The sequence below is a fragment of the Acanthaster planci genome, linkage group LG04, assembly GCF_054643075.1.
Source record: "Acanthaster planci isolate LZ-2023a linkage group LG04, COTS_SCS, whole genome shotgun sequence".
Lineage (NCBI taxonomy): Eukaryota > Metazoa > Echinodermata > Asteroidea > Valvatida > Acanthasteridae > Acanthaster > Acanthaster planci.
In genome coordinates, this window is record NC_141780.1 from 10,477,461 (window position 1) to 10,485,743 (window position 8,283).

The following is an 8,283-nucleotide window of genomic DNA, read 5'->3' on the forward strand; positions in this document are numbered from 1 at the left end:
TTCAGCTTGTGTTAGGAGGACAGCCTCTATACTTGGTCTTTCTGCAGGTGGTTGTGGGGCATTTTTTGGTCTTGTTGCTTCGGGTCTCCTTTCTGCGGTACTTCCTTTGATTTGAGTTTGCCATTCAATTTTGGTATATTTTGTAATGTTAAAATACCCCGGTTTAAGGCTTACTTTTCTGACTTTAATCTTTTTATCGCCCGATAAATTGTCAATTTGATTTTCTAATTTAGACGTCTGTGGATTTTTGGTCAAATAAAAAGAACGCGTTTCCATTTTATTATACCATTTTAAACTTTTTGACGGCATCGTTAAAGTGCTTGTCTGAGACGTGAAACAGACTTTTAATTTCAATTTCTGAGCCTCGCATTATATACGTTTTGATAGCACACTGCCGTCAATGGTCTGACCGGTCGCCCTCGAGAAATTTTACCTGCTAAAATTTGGTTTTATTTGCATCCTATGAGTTCCGCTTGTTCTTTCGTTAATTGAATATTTAGATCTTTAAATATTTTGTCGGTTTTTGATTTGGGCTTTTTATAAACAAAACGCTGATTATATTTGCCGCCTACGTTTTTTACTTCAAAATCTAAATAAGGAGCTAATATTTCAAAACAGTCGGGACAATAGATAAATCCGTCTTTTATTCTTTTATTGTCGTGTGGACAATTATCTTTTGGTGGCGACCTGAAAATTTTTATACCGGTTAATACATTAATATCTTCGTCCGTCATTGTCTTTTAATAAATATTTATTTCTTTCAACTTTTCTTTTTTCTCGTCTTAGATGACAAAGTAGTTTAATGATATGTCCTTATCAAAATCAACTACTAAGCCTAGTTTTTCCAATTTCTCATTAAAATCGGAATCGTCGAGAGCGTTAAAGTCTTCGGGGTCGTTGCCACTTGTTCTAAGTCTCAGTCTATGACATTCCAAGTGGCCATCGCAGTCTAAGAAGAATACTAAAAATGATTCACACTGTAGGTTTTCACAGTTAACGCAATATTCACAAGTTTCACAATTATTGCAATCTTGGCAATCTTTGCAATAATAGAAATTCTGTTGATAGTGACAATTTTTAGAAAACTCGCAATTATAGCAATATTGGCAATTGTCACAATTAACGCATCTATTTGATTTTTTGCAATCTGTACAATTTGTGCAATATTTGCAAATGCTTCAATTATTACAATCTTCGCAATTTATTCAACTGTAACAAGGTTCACAACTGGCACAATTTAAGCAATGGTGGCAATTTTTGCAATCTACACAATTATAGGAATTCTGGCAGCGGTTACAATCACGAGAATCTATCACTTTAATTGATTTAGTCACATTTTAAAAAAGTGACATTTGTATGGCCTAGTTTCCATATCCATGACACTATATATACGTAATTATATTTTTTCCATTTTTTTACTTTATACATAATAAATTTGTTCGTTTAGTGTGAAAACAACCTCAGTTATTCTGAGTAATATCTGAGGTTTAAAAATTGTAAGTTATCTAATTACCAAAGTTAATCCACCTTTAACTTCACGAGAGTTTCTAATTCAGATTCAGTCTTGAGGACCAAATCCTCTAAATTATTTCAATTCCGATTTATTGGAAATAATTCTGTCATTTCGAACATTCAACAATGCCGTAGAGACTGTGTATCTGGCGCTGGCGCTGCAAGGAAGCAAACTGTGAGCTCCATAATATACGTCTTTTGAATAAATGAGTGATTGCACATGGCTTTTATATATAAATTTCTCAATATTTGACGAGACGATGAGCCTCTTTTGATGGTCAAATAACGAGGCACAAGAACCTATTTTAACATATATGTGATTTTTGTCTGTGTAGGGCGGTTTAACGACATATGGTACCCTGTTTAAATCGTTTATATATCGACTGGTTTTGTGAGCGTTTACTGTGAATGAAGGTATGATAGACCTAGTAGCCTGTTTTCCAATAAACTCGTAAATCGCCATATTTATAGTGTCGAATATACGCATCATTGGCCTTTGTAGTTGAAAACAAATTTGGTTACCTACAATATTATAGACAGCTTTATCCCGCGTTCCATATTTATAGACGTGATTTATGCTGTAACAAGTCGTTGACATCATAATTAACAGCCTTTTTTAGGCCTCCGTGTGTATTATAAATGGGTGAGCAATATCGAGTTACATTAGTGCCTTCTTTAATCACAGGGTTTAAAATAGTTAATTTGCTTGGGTCAAAAGGACCATATACGACATTGTGGTCAGTATTGTTAGCATTGAGACACTCGTGGTCGTCAGTTACAACATAAACTTGGGGTGACATGACTCTTTTTTCGGCTTTGTCTGAAGTTTTTATCACTTTTATTTGCCTCATCAGCCGCGTCTATTAAATCTTTAACGCCAAAGTCAACGCCATATTCAATTGTTAACCAAATTTTATATAAATCAGAATCGAGTTTAGACGCAAAATTAGGCAGCGGCTCGTTGTCTCTCTTGTGCCTCACCTTGTTGTGCTTGCCGTCCACTAGTACCACGTGATCCATACCGTCCAACTCTGAGCAATTTACGCAGTAGTTGCAATTATTACAACCAAAACATTATATACAATTGCTGCATACAGTCGTAGCAATTGCAGCAACTGTCCAAGGTATTTGAAAGTTGGCAGTCATAAGAATTTAAACAAGCTACGCAATTTATGCATTCTCCACACGAGTTGCAAGTAAAGCACTGAGTGCTTTTTGTACAGTCGTTACATTTACCCGTCAGAAACCGTCAGAATTGAAACAGCGCAAGCAACCATACGAATTTACAAAGTAAACCGAGTTTGTCGTGTATTGGCAAAAGTGACAATTGAAATTTGTTTCATTATTCATCATGCTTTATATTTGTCTAGTTTCTATTTATTTTCATTTTTATTGTAGAGTAAATTTTCGGTAATAGATATTTCCTTTGGCCTATAAACTTGTTTGCTGGTTTTAGTCTTTCTCACCAAGCAAATGCAATGTTTTTGGTTTTACTTAGATAAATGTTGAGAAATTCATTTATTTTCCCTCGGGGCGTTTCTAGGGAGCGGTCACAAGGGTTTGGGGGAGGCCCCGGTTGGTGGTCACGAGTGCTGAGAAAAGTAACTTCTGGTCTTAGCAGAAAATAGAAGTTGGCCCAATACACCTCATTTCATAACTAGGTTGGTGCCAAGCTGGGTTTGGGAGGCCAAAGGTCAACTGTCAAGTCCTTGGTTTGGAGGAAGTCCTGTAGGGGAATTATGGGCCAGTTGATGGTTGGGGAGCCCTTTTGGGGGTTTGGGGGTCAAAGGCCAAATGGCAAGCCCTTTTTGGGGTTTGGGGTCAAAGGCCAAATGGCAAGCCCTTTTGGGGTTTGGGCCGCTTGGGAGGTCAAAGCCCACTTAGGAGGTCAAAGGTCACGTGAAGGTCAAAGATCACGTGACAGCAGGAAATCGGGGTCTGGTCAACAACATACCGTTTCTTAACTACTGTTTGGGAATTGTGCTGCGTTGTAAGGCAGTAGAGATTATTGTTATATAAGTCTACCCTGTTGTGCTGTATAATTGCAAGGATTGTATTTGCTTGTGTGGTCAAGACTTGTCAGTTATAAGCCATCGGTAGATTATTTATTTAGACTTGAGGGTCACCCTGATCACTTTGAGGGTTACCTGGTCATTGAGGGTTATCTGGTTATTGTGAGGGTTTACCTGATCGCTGTGAGGATTATCCCGGTGTTGGTTAAGGATAAGGTTGATTAATCACGTTCGAGGTGCAGTTGACCACGTAAGACCACCTACCTGTGAGGTACATAATTAATTGCTTTTGTATATAAAGGATAACTTAGCACTGACATTTAATAAACCAATCATATAATTGCCTTTAGAATCACTAGTCACCGTGAGATTTAGTTCAGTCCTGTATCACTTGTATTGACATTTATTATAATCTTTATTGACATCGGAATGAATTATTCAATCACAGAGCGGTGGTAAACTTCCACAAAACAAACAGCCACCGTTCGATAACTGATATCCTTCTTTGCGTTTGAATAGCCGCTCATTCTTACGTAAGGTTAAATAAAATATATTTGTGGGGTTAGGCCAGGTCAATTCCATTTCGGATCAGCCCAGTCTGCTGGTCCGCCACAAAAAGGTGTCAGTTGTCCCGCCACAATGTTAAGGACTTTTTTGACTTTTCAAATGGAAACTTTATTTCATTCCATTGAAATGAACAAAAATACAATAAGTTACAAGAAATTAGAATATTTACACATAAAAGATTTGTTAGAGATACGATATAACCGGTAACAACCGTCAACAGTTGAAATTATTAAAATCGAGAAGAAGACATGTAGGGTAAACAAAAGAGAAAAACAACAGCAGCAAAATTTAGTCAGGAACATTGTACAATACATGGGAGGAAATATACACTATTGACCAAGTAACTAATGAAAATATTCTATGTGGCTGGGGGGGGTTACTAGAAGGAGAGGTGGAGGGCCTGCGTCACGAGGCAGAGGGACTACGGCTCATGTCTCGCCGAGGCGAGCAGCTTCCCCGGACTCAGGCCGGGCTGAGAGAGGGGAGGTGGGAGAAGGGGCGGAGTAGGCCGCCGGCATCTCTGGACGTGGGCAAATTTGCCCACTGCCGTGGCCAAGCTCCTTGAAGGGAAATGGGAGGGGAGGGGGATAGAACAGTAATTAGATGAGCCTTGTTATCCTACGATTGACCACAGTAAATAGGAGCCGTTAATATAACAATTATCTAAGATTTATAAACAAGGAAAAAGACATGTAAATGAGGTTGAAAACAGATCGCGTGAAAAACACGAATGAAGAATGAATACAAACAAGAAGTTACTAAATAATCATAAGAAGACCAAAAATCACAAATTAAAGTACAAAAAGATCATCAATTGGAAAAAATATACCAACAAGATCATTGACATTGAAATTGAAATGTAATCAAAAGTTTGTAATCAAGGACAGAAACAAACTGATGAACAAAAATAAATTAAACGAAATGACATACAACAGAATTGTAAATGAGAATTAAACTAAAACAAAGGACTGACAGGGGTAAACGACTACGCATTTTACCAGAGAGCACACTTGGATGAACAGGAATAAAATACGTATGTACGTTAAAGTAAGATAATCAAAAAAAGAAGGGGATACACAGAGAAAATTGTAAATACGAAGACAAGCTTTTCTAAATTTCCACACATTAGTTACTCGTTTAGTAGGTATAAACGAAGGCAGTATTGAAGGGAGGGGAGGGAAGAAGGGTAAAGGGAGGGAGGGAAAGGGGAGTGGGGATCCCGGCATCACTGGTGTGGGCATCTTAGACGCCCACTGTCGGGAATCCCCGGTTGGGGAGTGGTAGGACCGCCGAGGTGGGCTGTGGGTCAGCGGTGACTACCCACACAACGGCGATCCTGGGAGGGGAGGGAAAGTTTCAAAGAAAAACAAAAAGCTGATACAATACACATACAATTACACAATTGTATGAGCAGTATAATAGATGAGTGAGACGGAAAAGGAACATTTAACGATAAATAACAAAAACTAATGAGAAACCAAACTTACAAATATAATTTGATTAAAGAAACAGATAAACAGTAGAGAAAAAAGCTCGAGGGTCTCACCCGGTTGCACGAACAGCCGGGGAGACCCATTTAAACATGGTAAAGAAATTCACAAGAAAAAATACAAACTTTGGGCATAAAGATATACGTTGAGAAAATTAAGACACAAAAACATGATTAAAGACTTTATGACACACTGAATTTAAACCGAAGTTAATCCAAATCGAAGTTTATGAAATATAATAGATGTCACTGAAACACAATTTACGACAAGAAGCAATAGGGTAAGAAAAGGCCCGCGTCACGGGACGGTGGGATCCCCTCGCTCGACAAAGCGAGCAGCCGTCCCGGACTTAGGCCGTTAGGAAAAAAAAGCAAGAAGACAGTGATTAGATCAGCCATGTTATCTTGTCGTTAACTACTGTAAAGAGGGAGTTGTTGATATGCCATTTTTTGAAAAACAGATCAAGAGAGGAGTTCAAGTGGTGATAGTGATATTCGATGACGATTTTTGATTTTAGGCGGTGGGACCAGACGAGAAGAGGATCGGAAAAGGCAGTGGAGCGATAGGACCAGTAGATGACGTTTTTGAGGCTGACGATGAGATAATTTGCGAGTTTGACCGCGTCGCGGTCCCGACTCCTGGCGTTTGGGATCAGGATCCAGTAGAGGTCAAAGTTGAGACGGAGATCGGGAAGAAGACGGGAGAGCAGGGCGTGTAGTAGGTTGAGGGCTGGTTGGATGGCAGGGCACAGGAAGAAGAGGTGGATGACAGTTCCTTCCTCTCCGCACCATCCGCAGGAGGGGGAGATGTCGGAGTTGAGATGATGAAGAACAGGGAGAGAGGGCAGGAAGTTGTGAAGCAGACGGAACTGAACGTCGCCTTCTTTCTTGGAAGTAGGTAGCTTGTAGATCTGATTCCAGGGGATGGAGAGACTACAGTTCTTGAAAAAGCCAAGTCGATGCCAGTGGGTGATTGCGGTGGGAGGGTGAGAGTTGACGGAAACGTTGAAGATGTCGTTGAGAGTCTTTGAAGATAGCGAGAGTCCGTTGAGGTCGGGAGGGATGGAGAAGGGTATCGGGGTGTCCGGAAGACAGGGGACGGTGCGGAGAGGGGTCAGAGGAGAGAGCAGACCGGAGAAGCCGAAGAGCGACGGAAAAGACGAGCGGAGGGCGAGATGTAGACGGTAAAGCCACTTGTCGATGAGGCGGAGGGAAGGACGACGGATTCTCGAGGAGACACCAGGAAAATCTTTGGCTTCCAGCCAGCGACCGGAGGAGGGGTGGAGAAGATGGCGGACGATCCTGATCCCGCACGAGAGGAGCCGAGAGCAGGTGTTCCCATCGTCAGCCGCATGTTCGAGAAGAGTACTATTGATAGGAATATTGACAACATGGCTGATCGAATCCAAAGGTATGTCAATCCGAGCTCCGGATGCCGTCCAAGCGCGCAGTAGCTCGCCATAGAATGGAGGAATGCTGATGAAGAATTTTGGTTCGAGATTAATTTGAAAGAGTTCAAGGTAGAAGTCGAGTTTCTTGTAACGCCGGAGAAAATAACTGACCATGGAGTAGGCAGGATGAGGGCAAAGATCAAGAAAATGTTGAATAGTGGACATTCTGTAGGCGAGCGTGCGTGCTTGGAGGCATGCAAGACCGAGACTGCCCCTGTCGGGTCTTTGAAAGAGAATTTGTTTTTTAAGATAATGTCTTTTTCCCGGACCAGACGAAGTCGACCAGCGAATCTTGGAGTTCGCTCAGGACATTTTCGGGGTTAGAGAGAACGGCCAAGACGTGAAAGAGTTTTGACGCGGCTAGTTGATTGGCCACGAGAATTTTGCCTTTAAAGGACAAAGTAGAAGAGAGGCGTTTCCACTGACAGAGAGTCTTGTTAAGCTTTTCTTTACAGATAGTCCAGTTTTGTTTGAGAAAGTCGTGAGTGTTTCCCAAGCGAACTCCACTCCGAAACATTCGGGGCATTAAGTGTGCAAAGGGGTCCCCCCTACACATTCCTTTAGAGAAAATCACACTTTTTTGAAATCTAGGATGGTACAAAATCGTTTGAAAACGAACATAAGCCCTGATATCTACATTCCCGTTTTGTTCCTAATTCGGTGCGTTGATTCCTGAAATCAATTGGGCTGAGACAGCCTGTGGGCTGAATCATTCGGGGCGTTAATTAAGTGTGCCCAGGGGTCCCCCTTACACATTCCTTTCGAGAAAATCACACTTTTTTTTAAAATCTAGGATGGTAAAAATCGTTTGAAAACGGACATCAGGCCTGAAATCTACATTACCGTTTTTGTTCCTAATCGGGTGCGTTGATTCCTGAAATCAATACTATAGAGCGATTTGGTTTTTGCGTTTTCGTGTTTTGCACTTTCTAAATAGATTCCGACACTGTTTTATATCTCTGCTATTAAATTCCATGGTTCTTTACAAACTACCGAATTCATGTGCATGGTTCTTTACAAACTACCGAATTCATGTGCCACCAACATCCTTAACAGAATTAGAAGACTTAGTGTTTTTTTGTACACATTTCGGTGTGTTTTTCCTATATGTGAAAAAAATTCAGCTGTTCACGTTGTTTCATAGCTAAGATATATTCCCGCGAAGGATTTATTTAAACATTGCTTTTTTTCTGTAATTTGGACGTTTATTGGCTCTTTCTGCTATGTCGTGATCGGCCTTCGTAGACTGTCT